Source organism: Myxine glutinosa, chromosome 4 (genome assembly GCF_964187855.1).
Source record: "Myxine glutinosa chromosome 4, kmMyxGlut1.1, whole genome shotgun sequence".
NCBI classification, from domain to species: Eukaryota; Metazoa; Chordata; class Myxini; order Myxiniformes; family Myxinidae; genus Myxine; species Myxine glutinosa.
Window position 1 is genome coordinate 214,394,936 of NC_136264.1, and position 19,750 is coordinate 214,414,685.

A 19,750-nucleotide genomic window follows, 5' to 3' on the forward strand; every position below is an offset into this window, starting at 1 on the left:
ACAAGGCCTCGACCGTATGTGAACAAGACAAGGCCTCGACCGTATGTGAACAAGTCAAGGCCTCGACCGGATGTGAACAAGTCCAGGCCTCGACCGGATGTGAACAATTCAAGGCCTCGACCAGATGTGAACAAGTCAAGGCCTCGACCGGATGTGAACAAGTCAAGGCCTCACCGGATGTGAACAAGTCAAGGCCTTGACCGTATGTGAACAAGTCAAGGCCTCGACCGGATGTGAACAAGCCAAGGCCTCAACCGGATGTGAACAATCCAAGGCCTCGACTGGATGTGAACAAGCCAAGGCCTCGACCGGATGTGAACACGTCAAGGCCTCACCCGGATGTGAACAAGCCAAGGCCTCGACCGGATGTGAACAAGTCACGGCCTCGACCGGATGTGAACAAGCCAAGGCCTCGACCGGATGTGAACAAGCCAAAGCCTCGCCCGGATGTGAACAAGCAAAGGCTTCGCCCGGATGTGAACAAGCCAAGGCCTCAACCGGATTTGAACAAGTCAAGATCTCGACCGCATGTGAACAAGCCAAGGCCTCGACCGGATGTGAACAAGCCAAGCCCTCAACCGGATTTGAACAAGTCAAGATCTCGACCGCATGTGAACAAGCCAAGGCCTCGACCGGATGTGAACAAGCCAAGGCCTCGACGGATGTGAACAAGCCAAGGCCTCGACCGGATGTGAACAAGCCAAGGCCTCGACCGGATGTGAGCACGCCAAGGCCTCGGCCGGATGTGAACAAGCCAATGCCTCGACCGGATGCGAACGCGCCAAAGCCTCGACCGGATGTGAACACGCCAAGGTCTCGACCGGATGTGAACACGCCAATGCCTCACCCGGATGTGAACAAGCGAAGACCTCGACCGGATATGAACAAGTCAAGATCTCGACCGGATGTGAACAAGTCAAGGCCTCGCGCATATGTGAACAAGCCAAGGTCTCGACCATATGTGAACAAGTCAAGGCCCCGACCGGATGTTTACAAGCCAAGGCCTAGACCGGATGTGAACAAGTCAAGGCCTCGACCGTATGTGAACAAGTCAAGGCCTCGACCGGATGTGAACAACCCATGCCTCGACCGTATGTGAACACGCCAAGGCCTCGACCGGATGTGAACAAGTCAAGGCCTCGACCGGATGTGAGCAAGTCAAGGCCTCGACTGTATGTGAACAAGTCAAGGCCTCGACCGTATGTGAACAAGTCAAGGTCTCGACCGGATGTGAACAAGTCAAGATCTCGACCGCATGTGAACAAGCCAAGGCCTCGACCGGATGTGAAAAAGCCAAGGCCTCGACCGGATGTGAAAAAGCCAAGGCCTCGACCGGATGTTAAAAAGCCAAGGCCTTGACCGGAGGTGAACAAGTCAAGGCCTCGACCGGATGTGACCAAGCCAAGGCCTCGACCGGATGTGAACACGCCAAGGTCTCGGCCGTATGTGAATAAGTCAAGGCCTCGACCGGATGTGAACAAGCCAAGGCCTCGACCGGATGTGAACAAGCCAAGGCCTCGGCGGGATGTGAACAAGACAAGGCCTCGACCGGATGTGAACAAGCCAAGGCCCCGACGGGATGTGAACAAGACAAGGCCTCGACCGGATGTTTCCAAGCCAAGGCCTCGACCGGATGTGAACAGGTCAAGGCCTCGACCGGATGTGAACAAGTCAAGATCTCGACCGGATGTGAACAAGTCAAGGTCTCGACCGGATGTGAACAAGTCAAGGCCTCGACCGTATGTGAACAAGCCAAGGCCTCGACCGGATGTGAACAAGTCAAGGCCTCGACCGGATGTGAACAAGTCAAGGCCTCGACCGTATGTGAACAAGCCAAGGTCTCGACCATATGTGAACAAGTCAAGGCCCTGACCGGATGTTTACAAGCCAAGGCCTTGACCAGATGTGAACAAGTCAAGGCTTCGACCGTATGTGAACAAGTCAAGGCCTCGACCGGATGTGAACAAGTCAAGGCCTCGACCGGATGTGAGCAAGTCAAGATCTCCACCGGATGTGAACAAGTCAAGATCTCGACCGGATGTGAACAAGTCAAGGCCTCGACCGGATGTGAACAAGCCAAGGCCTCGACCGGACGTGAACAAGTCAAGGCCTCGACCGTATGTGAACAAGTCAAGGCCTTGACCGTATGTGAACAAGTCAAGGCCTCGACCGGATGTGAACAAGCCAAGGCCTCAACCGGATGGCAACAAGCCAAGGCCTCAACTGGATGTGAACAAGCCAAGGCCTCGCCCGGATGTGAACAAGCCAAGGCCTCGACCGGATGTGAACAAGTCACGGCCTCGACCGGATGTGAACAAGTCAAGATCTCGACCGGATGTGAACAAGTCAAGGCCTCGACCGGATGTGAACAAGCCAAGGCCTCGACCGGACGTGAACAAGTCAAGGCCTCGACCGTATGTGAACAAGACAAGGCCTCGACCGTATGTGAACAAGTCAAGGCCTTGACCGTATGTGAACAAGTCAAGGCCTCGACCGGATGTGAACAAGCCAAGGCCTCAACCGGATGGCAACAAGCCAAGGCCTCGACCGGATGTGAACACGTCAAGGCCTCGCCCGGATGTGAACAAGCCAAGGCCTCGACCGGATGTGAACAAGTCACGGCCTCGACCGGATGTGAACAAGTCAAGGTCTCACCCGGATGTGAACAAGTCAAGGCCTCGACCGTATGTGAACAAGCCAAGGCCTGGACCGGATGTGAGCAAGTCAAGATCTCCACCGGATGTGAACAAGTCAAGATCTCGACCGGATGTGAACAAGTCAAGGCCTCGACCGGATGTGAACACGCCAAGGCCTCGACCGGATGTGAACAAGTCAAGGCCTCGACCGTATGTGAACAAGACAAGGCCTCGACCGTAGGTGAACAAGTCAAGGCCTCGACCGGATGTGAACAAGTCCAGGCCTCGACCGGATGTGAACAATTCAAGGCCTCGACCAGATGTGAACAAGTCAAGGCCTCGACCGGATGTGAACAAGTCAAGGCCTCGACCGGATGTGAACAAGTCAAGGCCTCACCGGATGTGAACAAGTCAAGGCCTTGACCGTATGTGAACAAGTCAAGGCCTCGACCGGATGTGAACAAGCCAAGGCCTCAACCGGATGTGAACAAGCCAAGGCCTCGACTGGATGTGAACAAGCCAAGGCCTCGACCGGATGTGAACAAGTCAAGATCTCGACCGCATGTGAACAAGCCAAGATCTCGACCGCATGTGAACAAGCCAAGGCCTCGACCGCATGTGAACAAGCCAAGATCTCGACCGCATGTGAACAAGCCAAGGCCTCGACCGGATGTGAACAAGTCAAGTCCTCGACCGGAGGTGAACAAGTCAAGGCCTCGCCCGAATGTGAACAAGTCAAGATCTCGACCGGATGTGAACAAGTCAAGATCTCGACCGGATGTGAACAATTCAAGGCCTCGACCGTATGTGAACAAGTCAAGGCCCTGACCGGATGCTTACAACCCAAGGCCTTGACCAGATGTGAACAAGTCAAGGCCTCGACCGTATGTGAACAAGTCAAGGCCGCGACCAGATGTGAACAACCCAGGCCTCGACCGTATGTGAACAAGCCAAGGCCTGGACCGGATGTGAACAAGTCAAGGCCTCGACCGGATGTGAGCAAGTCAAGATCTCCACCGGATGTGAACAAGTCAAGATCTCGACCGGATGTGAAAAAGTCAAGGCCTCGACCGGACGTGAACAAGCCAAGGCCTCGACCGGACGTGAACAAGTCAAGGCCTCGACCGTATGTGAACAAGACAAGGCCTCGACCGTATGTGAACAAGACAAGGCCTCGACCGTATGTGAACAAGTCAAGGCCTCGACCGGATGTGAACAAGTCCAGGCCTCGACCGGATGTGAACAATTCAAGGCCTCGACCAGATGTGAACAAGTCAAGGCCTCGACCGGATGTGAACAAGTCAAGGCCTCACCGGATGTGAACAAGTCAAGGCCTTGACCGTATGTGAACAAGTCAAGGCCTCGACCGGATGTGAACAAGCCAAGGCCTCAACCGGATGTGAACAAGCCAAGGCCTCGACTGGATGTGAACAAGCCAAGGCCTCGACCGGATGTGAACACGTCAAGGCCTCACCCGGATGTGAACAAGCCAAGGCCTCGACCGGATGTGAACAAGTCACGGCCTCGACCGGATGTGAACAAGCCAAGGCCTCGACCGGATGTGAACAAGCCAAAGCCTCGCCCGGATGTGAACAAGCAAAGGCTTCGCCCGGATGTGAACAAGCCAAGGCCTCAACCGGATTTGAACAAGTCAAGATCTCGACCGCATGTGAACAAGCCAAGGCCTCGACCGGATGTGAACAAGCCAAGCCCTCAACCGGATTTGAACAAGTCAAGATCTCGACCGCATGTGAACAAGCCAAGGCCTCGACCGGATGTGAACAAGCCAAGGCCTCGACGGATGTGAACAAGCCAAGGCCTCGACCGGATGTGAACAAGCCAAGGCCTCGACCGGATGTGAGCACGCCAAGGCCTCGGCCGGATGTGAACAAGCCAATGCCTCGACCGGATGCGAACGCGCCAAAGCCTCGACCGGATGTGAACAAGCCAAGGTCTCGACCGGATGTGAACACGCCAAGGCCTCACCCGGATGTGAACAAGCGAAGACCTCGACCGGATATGAACAAGTCAAGATCTCGACCGGATGTGAACAAGTCAAGGCCTCGCGCATATGTGAACAAGCCAAGGTCTCGACCATATGTGAACAAGTCAAGGCCCCGACCGGATGTTTACAAGCCAAGGCCTAGACCGGATGTGAACAAGTCAAGGCCTCGACCGTATGTGAACAAGTCAAGGCCTCGACCGGATGTGAACAACCCATGCCTCGACCGTATGTGAACACGCCAAGGCCTCGACCGGATGTGAACAAGTCAAGGCCTCGACCGGATGTGAGCAAGTCAAGGCCTCGACTGTATGTGAACAAGTCAAGGCCTCGACCGTATGTGAACAAGTCAAGGTCTCGACCGGATGTGAACAAGTCAAGATCTCGACCGCATGTGAACAAGCCAAGGCCTCGACCGGATGTGAAAAAGCCAAGGCCTCGACCGGATGTGAAAAAGCCAAGGCCTCGACCGGATGTTAAAAAGCCAAGGCCTTGACCGGAGGTGAACAAGTCAAGGCCTCGACCGGATGTGACCAAGCCAAGGCCTCGACCGGATGTGAACACGCCAAGGTCTCGGCCGTATGTGAATAAGTCAAGGCCTCGACCGGATGTGAACAAGCCAAGGCCTCGACCGGATGTGAACAAGCCAAGGCCTCGGCGGGATGTGAACAAGACAAGGCCTCGACCGGATGTGAACAAGCCAAGGCCCCGACGGGATGTGAACAAGACAAGGCCTCGACCGGATGTTTCCAAGCCAAGGCCTCGACCGGATGTGAACAGGTCAAGGCCTCGACCGTATGTGAACAAGTCAAGATCTCGACCGGATGTGAACAAGTCAAGGTCTCGACCGGATGTGAACAAGTCAAGGCCTCGACCGTATGTGAACAAGCCAAGGCCTCGACCGGATGTGAACAAGTCAAGGCCTCGACCGGATGTGAACAAGTCAAGGCCTCGACCGTATGTGAACAAGCCAAGGTCTCGACCATATGTGAACAAGTCAAGGCCCTGACCGGATGTTTACAAGCCAAGGCCTTGACCAGATGTGAACAAGTCAAGGCTTCGACCGTATGTGAACAAGTCAAGGCCTCGACCGGATGTGAACAAGTCAAGGCCTCGACCGGATGTGAGCAAGTCAAGATCTCCACCGGATGTGAACAAGTCAAGATCTCGACCGGATGTGAACAAGTCAAGGCCTCGACCGGATGTGAACAAGCCAAGGCCTCGACCGGACGTGAACAAGTCAAGGCCTCGACCGTATGTGAACAAGTCAAGGCCTTGACCGTATGTGAACAAGTCAAGGCCTCGACCGGATGTGAACAAGCCAAGGCCTCAACCGGATGGCAACAAGCCAAGGCCTCAACTGGATGTGAACAAGCCAAGGCCTCGCCCGGATGTGAACAAGCCAAGGCCTCGACCGGATGTGAACAAGTCACGGCCTCGACCGGATGTGAACAAGTCAAGATCTCGACCGGATGTGAACAAGTCAAGGCCTCGACCGGACGTGAACAAGCCAAGGCCTCGACCGGACGTGAACAAGTCAAGGCCTCGACCGTATGTGAACAAGACAAGGCCTCGACCGTATGTGAACAAGTCAAGGCCTTGACCGTATGTGAACAAGTCAAGGCCTCGACCGGATGTGAACAAGCCAAGGCCTCAACCGGATGGCAACAAGCCAAGGCCTCGACCGGATGTGAACACGTCAAGGCCTCGCCCGGATGTGAACAAGCCAAGGCCTCGACCGGATGTGAACAAGTCACGGCCTCGACCGGATGTGAACAAGTCAAGGTCTCACCCGGATGTGAACAAGTCAAGGCCTCGACCGTATGTGAACAAGCCAAGGCCTGGACCGGATGTGAACAAGTCAAGGCCTCGACCGGATGTGAGCAAGTCAAGATCTCCACCGGCTGTGAACAAGTCAAGATCTCGACCGGATGTGAACAAGACAAGGCCTCGACCGGATGTGAACAAGCCAAGGCCTCGACCGGATGTGAACAAGTCAAGGCCTCGACCGTATGTGAACAAGACAAGGCCTCGACCGTATGTGAACAAGTCAAGGCCTCGACCGGATGTGAACAAGTCCAGGCCTCGACCGGATGTGAACAATTCAAGGTCTCGACCATATGTGAACAAGTCAAGGCCCTGACCGGATGTTTACAAGCCAAGGCCTTGACCAGATGTGAACAAGTCAAGGCCTCGACCGTATGTGAACAAGTCAAGGCCTCGACCAGATGTGAACAACCCAGGCCTCGACCGTATGTGAACAAGCCAAGGCCTGGACCGGATGTGAACAAGTCAAGGCCTCGACCGGATGTGAGCAAGTCAAGATCTCCACCGGATGTGAACAAGTCAAGGCCTCGACCGGATGTGAACACGCCAAGGCCTCGACCGGATGTGAACAAGTCAAGGCCTCGACCGTATGTGAACAAGACAAGGCCTCGACCGTAGGTGAACAAGTCAAGGCCTCGACCGGATGTGAACAAGTCCAGGCCTCGACCGGATGTGAACAATTCAAGGCCTCGACCAGATGTGAACAAGTCAAGGCCTCGACCGGATGTGAACAAGTCAAGGCCTCGACCGGATGTGAACAAGTCAAGGCCTCACCGGATGTGAACAAGTCAAGGCCTTGACCGTATGTGAACAAGTCAAGGCCTCGACCGGATGTGAACAAGCCAAGGCCTCAACCGGATGTGAACAAGCCAAGGCCTCGACTGGATGTGAACAAGCCAAGGCCTCGACCGGATGTGAACACGTCAAGGCCTCACCCGGATGTGAACAAGCCAAGGCCTCGACCGGATGTGAACAAGCCAAGGCCTCGACCGGATGTGAACAAGCCAAAGCCTCGCCCGGATGTGAACAAGCAAAGGCCTCGCCCGGATGTGAACAAGCCAAGGCCTCGACCGGATGTGAGCAAGTCAAGATCTCGACCGCATGTGAACAAGCCAAGATCTCGACAGCATGTGAACAAGACAAGGCCTCGACCGGATGTGAAAGAGCCAAGATCTCGACCGGATGTCAACAAGTCAAGATCTCGACCGGATGTGAACAAGTCAAGGCCTCGGCCGTATGTGAACAAGTCAAGGCCTCGACCGGATGTGAACACGTCAAGGCCTCGACCGTATGTGAACAAGTCAAGGCCTTGACCGGATGTGAACAACCCAGGCCTCGACCGTATGTGAACAAGCCAAGGCCTTGACCGTATGTGAACAAGTCAAGGCCTCGACCGTATGTGAACAAGTCAAGGCCTTGACCGTATGTGAACAAGTCAACGCCTCGACCGGATGTGAACAAGCCAAGGCCTCAACCGGATGGCAACAAGCCAAGGCCTCAACTGGATGTGAACAAGCCAAGGCCTCGACCGGATGTGAACACGTCAAGGCCTCGCCCGGATGTGAACAAGCCAAGGCCTCGACCGGATGTGAACAAGTCACGGCCTCGACCGGATGTGAACAAGTCAAGGTCTCACCCGGATATGAACAAGTCAAGGCCTCGACCGTATGTGAACAAGCCAAGGCCTGGACCGGATGTGAACAAGTCAAGGCCTCGACCGGATGTGAGCAAGTCAAGATCTCCACCGGCTGTGAACAAGTCAAGATCTCGACCGGATGTGAACAAGACAAGGCCTCGACCGGCTGTGAACAAGCCAAGGCCTCGACCGGATGTGAACAAGTCAAGGCCTCGACCGTATGTGAACAAGACAAGGCCTCGACCGTATGTGAACAAGTCAAGGCCTCGACCGGATGTGAACAAGTCCAGGCCTCGACCGGATGTGAACAATTCAAGGTCTCGACCATATGCGAACAAGTCAAGGCCCTGACCGGATGTTTACAAGCCAAGGCCTTGACCAGATGTGAACAAGTCAAGGCCTCGACCGTATGTGAACAAGTCAAGGCCTCGACCAGATGTGAACAACCCAGGCCTCGACCGTATGTGAACAAGCCAAGGCCTGGACCGGATGTGAACAAGTCAAGGCCTCGACCGGATGTGAGCAAGTCAAGATCTCCACCGGATGTGAACAAGTCAAGATCTCGACCGGATGTGAACAAGTCAAGGCCTCGACCGGATGTGAACACGCCAAGGCCTCGACCGGATGTGAACAAGTCAAGGCCTCGACCGTATGTGAACAAGACAAGGCCTCGACCGTAGGTGAACAAGTCAAGGCCTCGACCGGATGTGAACAAGTCCAGGCCTCGACCGGATGTGAACAATTCAAGGCCTCGACCAGATGTGAACAAGTCAAGGCCTCGACCGGATGTGAACAAGTCAAGGCCTCACCGGATGTGAACAAGTCAAGGCCTTGACCGTATGTGAACAAGTCAAGGCCTCGACCGGATGTGAACAAGCCAAGGCCTCAACCGGATGTGAACAAGCCAAGGCCTCGACTGGATGTGAACAAGCCAAGGCCTCGACCGGATGTGAACACGTCAAGGCCTCACCCGGATGTGAACAAGCCAAGGCCTCGACCGGATGTGAACAAGCCAAGGCCTCGACCGGATGTGAACAAGCCAAAGCCTCGCCCGGATGTGAACAAGCAAAGGCCTCGCCCGGATGTGAACAAGCCAAGGCCTCGACCGGATGTGAACAAGTCAAGATCTCGACCGCATGTGAACAAGCCAAGATCTCGACAGCATGTGAACAAGCCAAGGCCTCGACCGGATGTGAAAGAGCCAAGATCTCGACCGGATGTCAACAAGTCAAGATCTCGACCGGATGTGAACAAGTCAAGGCCTCGGCCGTATGTGAACAAGTCAAGGCCTCGACCGGATGTGAACACGTCAAGGCCTCGACCGTATGTGAACAAGTCAAGGCCTTGACCGGATGTGAACAACCCAGGCCTCGACCGTATGTGAACAAGCCAAGGCCTTGACCGTATGTGAACAAGTCAAGGTCTCGACCGGATGTGAACAAGTCAAGATCTCGACCACATGTGAACAAGCCAAGATCTCGACCGCATGTGAACAAGCCAAGATCTCGACCGCATGTGAACAAGCCAAGGCCTCGACCGGATGTGAACAAGTCAAGTCCTCGACCGGAGGTGAACAAGTCAAGGCCTCGCCCGAATGTGAACAAGTCAAGATCTCGACCGGATGTGAACAAGTCAAGATCTCGACCGGATGTGAACAATTCAAGGCCTCGACCGTATGTGAACAAGTCAAGGCCCTGACCGGATGCTTACAACCCAAGGCCTTGACCAGATGTGAACAAGTCAAGGCCTCGACCGTATGTGAACAAGTCAAGGCCGCGACCAGATGTGAACAACCCAGGCCTCGACCGTATGTGAACAAGCCAAGGCCTGGACCGGATGTGAACAAGTCAAGGCCTCGACCGGATGTGAGCAAGTCAAGATCTCCACCGGATGTGAACAAGTCAAGATCTCGACCGGATGTGAACAAGTCAAGGCCTCGACCGGACGTGAACAAGCCAAGGCCTCGACCGGACGTGAACAAGTCAAGGCCTCGACCGTATGTGAACAAGACAAGGCCTCGACCGTATGTGAACAAGACAAGGCCTCGACCGTATGTGAACAAGTCAAGGCCTCGACCGGATGTGAACAAGTCCAGGCCTCGACCGGATGTGAACAATTCAAGGCCTCGACCAGATGTGAACAAGTCAAGGCCTCGACCGGATGTGAACAAGTCAAGGCCTCACCGGATGTGAACAAGTCAAGGCCTTGACCGTATGTGAACAAGTCAAGGCCTCGACCGGATGTGAACAAGCCAAGGCCTCAACCGGATGTGAACAAGCCAAGGCCTCGACTGGATGTGAACAAGCCAAGGCCTCGACCGGATGTGAACACGTCAAGGCCTCACCCGGATGTGAACAAGCCAAGGCCTCGACCGGATGTGAACAAGTCACGGCCTCGACCGGATGTGAACAAGCCAAGGCCTCGACCGGATGTGAACAAGCCAAAGCCTCGCCCGGATGTGAACAAGTCAAGGCCTCGACCGGACGTGAACAAGCCAAGGCCTCGACCGGACGTGAACAAGTCAAGGCCTCGACCGTATGTGAACAAGACAAGGCCTCGACCGTATGTGAACAAGACAAGGCCTCGACCGTATGTGAACAAGTCAAGGCCTCGACCGGATGTGAACAAGTCCAGGCCTCGACCGGATGTGAACAAGTCAAGGCCTCGACCGGATGTGAACAAGTCAAGGCCTCACCGGATGTGAACAAGTCAAGGCCTTGACCGTATGTGAACAAGTCAAGGCCTCGACCGGATGTGAACAAGCCAAGGCCTCAACCGGATGTGAACAAGCCAAGGCCTCGACTGGATGTGAACAAGCCAAGGCCTCGACCGGATGTGAACACGTCAAGGCCTCACCCGGATGTGAACAAGCCAAGGCCTCGACCGGATGTGAACAAGCCAAGGCCTCGACCGGATGTGAACAAGCCAAAGCCTCGCCCGGATGTGAACAAGCAAAGGCCTCGCCCGGATGTGAACAAGCCAAGGCCTCGACCGGATGTGAGCAAGTCAAGATCTCGACCGCATGTGAACAAGCCAAGATCTCGACAGCATGTGAACAAGCCAAGGCCTCGACCGGATGTAAAAGAGCCAAGATCTCGACCGGATGTCAACAAGTCAAGATCTCGACCGGATGTGAACAAGTCAAGGCCTCGGCCGTATGTGAACAAGTCAAGGCCTCGACCGGATGTGAACACGTCAAGGCCTCGACCGTATGTGAACAAGTCAAGGCCTTGACCGGATGTGAACAACCCAGGCCTCGACCGTATGTGAACAAGCCAAGGCCTTGACCGTATGTGAACAAGTCAAGGCCTCGACCGTATGTGAACAAGTCAAGGCCTTGACCGTATGTGAACAAGTCAACGCCTCGACCGGATGTGAACAAGCCAAGGCCTCAACCGGATGGCAACAAGCCAAGGCCTCAACTGGATGTGAACAAGCCAAGGCCTCGACCGGATGTGAACACGTCAAGGCCTCGCCCGGATGTGAACAAGCCAAGGCCTCGACCGGATGTGAACAAGTCACGGCCTCGACCGGATGTGAACAAGTCAAGGTCTCACCCGGATGTGAACAAGTCAAGGCCTCGACCGTATGTGAACAAGCCAAGGCCTGGACCGGATGTGAACAAGTCAAGGCCTCGACCGGATGTGAGCAAGTCAAGATCTCCACCGGCTGTGAACAAGTCAAGATCTCGACCGGATGTGAACAAGACAAGGCCTCGACCGGATGTGAACAAGCCAAGGCCTCGACCGGATGTGAACAAGTCAAGGCCTCGACCGTATGTGAACAAGACAAGGCCTCGACCGTATGTGAACAAGTCAAGGCCTCGACCGGATGTGAACAAGTCCAGGCCTCGACCGGATGTGAACAATTCAAGGTCTCGACCATATGTGAACAAGTCAAGGCCCTGACCGGATGTTTACAAGCCAAGGCCTTGACCAGATGTGAACAAGTCAAGGCCTCGACCGTATGTGAACAAGTCAAGGCCTCGACCAGATGTGAACAACCCAGGCCTCGACCGTATGTGAACAAGCCAAGGCCTGGACCGGATGTGAACAAGTCAAGGCCTCGACCGGATGTGAGCAAGTCAAGATCTCCACCGGATGTGAACAAGTCAAGATCTCGACCGGATGTGAACAAGTCAAGGCCTCGACCGGATGTGAACACGCCAAGGCCTCGACCGGATGTGAACAAGTCAAGGCCTCGACCGTATGTGAACAAGACAAGGCCTCGACCGTAGGTGAACAAGTCAAGGCCTCGACCGGATGTGAACAAGTCCAGGCCTCGACCGGATGTGAACAATTCAAGGCCTCGACCAGATGTGAACAAGTCAAGGCCTCGACCGGATGTGAACGAGTCAAGGCCTCGACCGGATGTGAACAAGTCAAGGCCTCACCGGATGTGAACAAGTCAAGGCCTTGACCGTATGTGAACAAGTCAAGGCCTCGACCGGATGTGAACAAGCCAAGGCCTCAACCGGATGTGAACAAGCCAAGGCCTCGACTGGATGTGAACAAGCCAAGGCCTCGACCGGATGTGAACACGTCAAGGCCTCACCCGGATGTGAACAAGCCAAGGCCTCGACCGGATGTGAACAAGCCAAGATCTCGACCGGATGTGAACAAGTCAAGGCCTCGGCCGTATGTGAACAAGTCAAGGCCTCGACCGGATGTGAACACGTCAAGGCCTCGACCGTATGTGAACAAGTCAAGGCCTTGACCGGATGTGAACAACCCAGGCCTCGACCGTATGTGAACAAGCCAAGGCCTTGACCGTATGTGAACAAGTCAAGGTCTCGACCGGATGTGAACAAGTCAAGATCTCGACCACATGTGAACAAGCCAAGATCTCGACCGCATGTGAACAAGCCAAGATCTCGACCGCATGTGAACAAGCCAAGGCCTCGACCGGATGTGAACAAGTCAAGTCCTCGACCGGAGGTGAACAAGTCAAGGCCTCGCCCGAATGTGAACAAGTCAAGATCTCGACCGGATGTGAACAAGTCAAGATCTCGACCGGATGTGAACAATTCAAGGCCTCGACCGTATGTGAACAAGTCAAGGCCCTGACCGGATGCTTACAACCCAAGGCCTTGACCAGATGTGAACAAGTCAAGGCCTCGACCGTATGTGAACAAGTCAAGGCCGCGACCAGATGTGAACAACCCAGGCCTCGACCGTATGTGAACAAGCCAAGGCCTGGACCGGATGTGAACAAGTCAAGGCCTCGACCGGATGTGAGCAAGTCAAGATCTCCACCGGATGTGAACAAGTCAAGATCTCGACCGGATGTGAACAAGTCAAGGCCTCGACCGGACGTGAACAAGCCAAGGCCTCGACCGGACGTGAACAAGTCAAGGCCTCGACCGTATGTGAACAAGACAAGGCCTCGACCGTATGTGAACAAGACAAGGCCTCGACCGTATGTGAACAAGTCAAGGCCTCGACCGGATGTGAACAAGTCCAGGCCTCGACCGGATGTGAACAATTCAAGGCCTCGACCAGATGTGAACAAGTCAAGGCCTCGACCGGATGTGAACAAGTCAAGGCCTCACCGGATGTGAACAAGTCAAGGCCTCGACCGTATGTGAACAAGTCAAGGCCTCGACCGGATGTGAACAAGCCAAGGCCTCAACCGGATGTGAACAAGCCAAGGCCTCGACTGGATGTGAACAAGCCAAGGCCTCGACCGGATGTGAACACGTCAAGGCCTCACCCGGATGTGAACAAGCCAAGGCCTCGACCGGATGTGAACAAGTCACGGCCTCGACCGGATGTGAACAAGCCAAGGCCTCGACCGGATGTGAACAAGCCAAAGCCTCGCCCGGATGTGAACAAGCAAAGGCTTCGCCCGGATGTGAACAAGCCAAGGCCTCGACCGGATGTGAACAAGTCAAGATCTCGACCGGATGTGAACAAGCCAATATCTCGACAGCATGTGAACAAGCCAAGGCCTCGACCGGATGTGAAAGAGCCAAGATCTCGACCGGATGTGAACAAGTCAAGATCTCGACCGGATGTGAACAAGTCAAGGCCTCGGCCGTATGTGAACAAGTCAAGGCCTCGACCGTATGTGAACAAGTCAAGGCCTCGACCGGATGTGAACAAGTCAAGGCCTCGGCCGTATGTGAACAAGCCAAGGTCTCGACCATATGTGAACAAGTCAAGGCCCCGACCGGATGTTTACAAGCCAAGGCCTCGACCGGATGTGAACACGTCAAGGCCTCGACCGTATGTGAACAAGTCAAGGCTTCGACCGGATGTGAACAACCCAGGCCTCGACCGTATGTGAACAAGCCAAGGCCTCGACCGGATGTGAACACGTCAAGGCCTCGACCGTATGTGAACAAGTCAAGGTCTCGACCGGATGTGAACAAGTCAAGATCTCGACCGCATGTGAACAAGCCAAGATCTCGACCGCATGTGAACAAGCCAAGATCTCGACCGCATGTGAACAAGCCAAGGCCTCGACCGGATGTGAAAAAGCCAAGGCCACGCCCGGATGTGAACAAGTCAAGGCCTCGACCGGAGGTGAACAAGTCAAGGCCTCGCCCAGATGTGAACAAGCCAAGGCCTCGACCGGATGTGAACAAGCCAAGGTCTCGACCGTATGTGAACAAGTCAAGGCCTCGACCGGATGTGAACAAGCCAAGGCCTCGACCGGATGTGAACAAGTCAAGGCCTCACCGGATGTGAACAAGTCAAGGCCTTGACCGTATGTGAACAAGTCAAGGCCTCGACCGGATGTGAACAAGCCAAGGCCTCAACCGGATGTGAACAAGCCAAGGCCTCGACTGGATGTGAACAAGCCAAGGCCTCGACCGGATGTGAACACGTCAAGGCCTCACCCGGATGTGAACAAGCCAAGGCCTCGACCGGATGTGAACAAGCCAAAGCCTCGCCCGGATGTGAACAAGCAAAGGCCTCGCCCGGATGTGAACAAGCCAAGGCCTCGACCGGATGTGAACAAGTCAAGATCTCGACCGCATGTGAACAAGCCAAGATCTCGACAGCATGTGAACAAGCCAAGGCCTCGACCGGATGTGAAAGAGCCAAGATCTCGACCGGATGTGAACAAGTCAAGATCTCGACCGGATGTGAACAAGTCAAGGCCTCGGCCGTATGTGAACAAGTCAAGGCCTCGACCGGATGTGAACACGTCAAGGCCTCGACCGTATGTGAACAAGTCAAGGCCTCGACCGGATGTGAACAACCCAGGCCTCGACCGTATGTGAACAAGCCAAGGCCTTGACCGTATGTGAACAAGTCAAGGTCTCGACCGGATGTGAACAAGTCAAGATCTCGACCACATGTGAACAAGCCAAGATCTCGACCGCATGTGAACAAGCCAAGATCTCGACCGCATGTGAACAAGCCAAGGCCTCGACCGGATGTGAACAAGTCAAGTCCTCGACCGGAGGTGAACAAGTCAAGGCCTCGCCCGAATGTGAACAAGTCAAGATCTCGACCGGATGTGAACAAGTCAAGATCTCGACCGGATGTGAACAATTCAAGGCCTCGACCGTATGTGAACAAGTCAAGGCCCTGACCGGATGCTTACAACCCAAGGCCTTGACCAGATGTGAACAAGTCAAGGCCTCGACCGTATGTGAACAAGTCAAGGCCGCGACCAGATGTGAACAACCCAGGCCTCGACCGTATGTGAACAAGCCAAGGCCTGGACCGGATGTGAACAAGTCAAGGCCTCGACCGGATGTGAGCAAGTCAAGATCTCCACCGGATGTGAACAAGTCAAGATCTCGACCGGATGTGAACAAGTCAAGGCCTCGACCGGACGTGAACAAGCCAAGGCCTCGACCGGACGTGAACAAGTCAAGGCCTCGACCGTATGTGAACAAGACAAGGCCTCGACCGTATGTGAACAAGTCAAGGCCTCGACCGGATGTGAACAAGTCCAGGCCTCGACCGGATGTGAACAATTCAAGGCCTCGACCAGATGTGAACAAGTCAAGGCCTCGACCGGATGTGAACAAGTCAAGGCCTCACCGGATGTGAACAAGTCAAGGCCTTGACCGTATGTGAACAAGTCAAGGCCTCGACCGGATGTGAACAAGCCAAGGCCTCAACCGGATGTGAACAAGCCAAGGCCTCGACTGGATGTGAACAAGCCAAGGCCTCGACCGGATGTGAACACGTCAAGGCCTCACCCGGATGTGAACAAGCCAAGGCCTCGACCGGATGTGAACAAGTCACGGCCTCGACCGGATGTGAACAAGCCAAGGCCTCGACCGGATGTGAACAAGCCAAAGCCTCGCCCGGATGTGAACAAGCAAAGGCTTCACCCGGATGTGAACAAGCCAAGGCCTCGACCGGATGTGAACAAGTCAAGATCTCGACCGGATGTGAACAAGCCAAGATCTCGACAGCATGTGAACAAGCCAAGGCCTCGACCGGATGTGAAAGAGCCAAGATCTCGACCGGATGTGAACAAGTCAAGATCTCGACCGGATGTGAACAAGTCAAGGCCTCGGCCGTATGTGAACAAGTCAAGGCCTCGACCGTATGTGAACAAGTCAAGGCCTCGACCGGATGTGAACAAGTCAAGGCCTCGGCCGTATGTGAACAAGCCAAGGTCTCGACCATATGTGAACAAGTCAAGGCCCCGACCGGATGTTTACAAGCCAAGGCCTCGACCGGATGTGAACACGTCAAGGCCTCGACCGTATGTGAACAAGTCAAGGCTTCGACCGGATGTGAACAACCCAGGCCTCGACCGTATGTGAACAAGCCAAGGCCTCGACCGGATGTGAACAAGTCAAGGCCTCGACCGGATGTGAGCAAGTCAAGGCCTCGACCGTATGTGAACAAGTCAAGGCCTCGACCGTATGTGAACAAGTCAAGGTCTCGACCGGATGTGAACAAGTCAAGATCTCGACCGCATGTGAACAAGCCAAGATCTCGACCGCATGTGAACAAGCCAAGATCTCGACCGCATGTGAACAAGCCAAGGCCTCGACCGGATGTGAAAAAGCCAAGGCCACGCCCGGATGTGAACAAGTCAAGGCCTCGACCGGAGGTGAACAAGTCAAGGCCTCGCCCAGATGTGAACAAGCCAAGGCCTCGACCGGATGTGAACAAGCCAAGGTCTCGACCGTATGTGAACAAGTCAAGGCCTCGACCGGATGTGAACAAGCCAAGGCCTCGACCGGATGTGAACAAGCGAAGGCCTCGACCAGATGTGAACAAGCCAAGGCCTCGACGGGATGTGAACAAGACATGGCCTTGACCGGATGTTTCCAAGCCAAGGCCTCGACCGGATGTGAACAAGTCAAGGCCTCGACCGTTTGTGAACAAGTCAAGATCTCGACGGATGTGAACAAGCCAAGGCCTCGACCGGATGTGAACAAGCCAAGGCCTCGACCGGATGTGAGCACGCCAAGGCCTCGGCCGGATGTGAACAAGCCAATGCCTCGACCGGATGCGAACGCGCCAAAGCCTCGACCGGATGTGAACAAGCCAAGGTCTCGACCGGATGTGAACACGCCAAGGCCTCACCCGGATGTGAACAAGCGAAGACCTCGACCGGATATGAACAAGTCAAGATCTCGACCGGATGTGAACAAGTCAAGGCCTCGCGCATATGTGAACAAGCCAAGGTCTCGACCATATGTGAACAAGTCAAGGCCCCGACCGGATGTTTACAAGCCGAGGCCTCGACCGGATGTGAACAAGTCAAGGCCTCGACCGTATGTGAACAAGTCAAGGCCTCGACCGGATGTGAAAGAGCCAAGATCTCGACCGGATGTGAACAAGTCAAGATCTCGACCGGATGTGAACAAGTCAAGGCCTCGGCCGTATGTGAACAAGTCAAGGCCTCGACCGTATGTGAACAAGTCAAGGCCTCGACCGGATGTGAACAAGTCAAGGCCTCGGCCGTATGTGAACAAGCCAAGGTCTCGACCATATGTGAACAAGTCAAGGCCCCGACCGGATGTTTACAAGCCCAGGCCTCGACCGGATGTGAACACGTCAAGGCCTCGACCGTATGTGAACAAGTCAAGGCTTCGACCGGATGTGAACAACCCAGGCCTCGACCGTATGTGAACAAGCCAAGGCCTCGACCGGATGTGAACAAGTCAAGGCCTCGACCGGATGTGAGCAAGTCAAGGCCTCAACCGTATGTGAACAAGTCAAGGCCTCGACCGTATGTGAACAAGTCAAGGTCTCGACCGGATGTGAACAAGTCAAGATCTCGACCGCATGTGAACAAGCCAAGATCTCGACCGCATGTGAACAAGCCAAGATCTCGACCGCATGTGAACAAGCCAAGGCCTCGACCGGATGTGAAAAAGCCAAGGCCACGCCCGGATGTGAACAAGTCAAGGCCTCGACCGGAGGTGAACAAGTCAAGGCCTCGCCCAGATGTGAACAAGCCAAGGCCTCGACCGGATTTGAACAAGCCAAGGTCTCGACCGTATGTGAACAAGTCAAGGCCTCGACCGGATGTGAACAAGCCAAGGCCTCGACCGGATGTGAACAAGTCAAGGCCTCACCGGATGTGAACACGTCAAGGCCTTGACCGTATGTGAACAAGTCAAGGCCTCGACCGGATGTGAACAAGCCAAGGCCTCAACCGGATGTGAACAAGCCAAGGCCTCGACTGGATGTGAACAAGCCAAGGCCTCGACCGGATGTGAACACGTCAAGGCCTCACCCGGATGTGAACAAGCCAAGGCCTCGACCGGATGTGAACAAGCCAAAGCCTCGCCCGGATGTGAACAAGCAAAGGCCTCGCCCGGATGTGAACAAGCCAAGGCCTCGACCGGATGTGAACAAGTCAAGATCTCGACCGCATGTGAACAAGCCAAGATCTCGACAGCATGTGAACAAGCCAAGGCCTCGACCGGATGTGAAAGAGCCAAGATCTCGACCGGATGTGAACAAGTCAAGATCTCGACCGGATGTGAACAAGTCAAGGCCTCGGCCGTATGTGAACAAGTCAAGGCCTCGACCGGATGTGAACACGTCAAGGCCTCGACCGTATGTGAACAAGTCAAGGCCTCGACCGGATGTGAACAACCCAGGCCTCGACCGTATGTGAACAAGCCAAGGCCTTGACCGTATGTGAACAAGTCAAGGTCTCGACCGGATGTGAACAAGTCAAGATCTCGACCACATGTGAACAAGCCAAGATCTCGACCGCATGTGAACAAGCCAAGATCTCGACCGCATGTGAACAAGCCAAGGCCTCGACCGGATGTGAACAAGTCAAGTCCTCGACCGGAGGTGAACAAGTCAAGGCCTCGCCCGAATGTGAACAAGTCAAGATCTCGACCGGATGTGAACAAGTCAAGATCTCGACCGGATGTGAACAATTCAAGGCCTCGACCGTATGTGAACAAGTCAAGGCCCTGACCGGATGCTTACAACCCAAGGCCTTGACCAGATGTGAACAAGTCAAGGCCTCGACCGTATGTGAACAAGTCAAGGCCGCGACCAGATGTGAACAACCCAGGCCTCGACCGTATGTGAACAAGCCAAGGCCTGGACCGGATGTGAACAAGTCAAGGCCTCGACCGGATGTGAGCAAGTCAAGATCTCCACCGGATGTGAACAAGTCAAGATCTCGACCGGATGTGAACAAGTCAAGGCCTCGACCGGACGTGAACAAGCCAAGGCCTCGACCGGACGT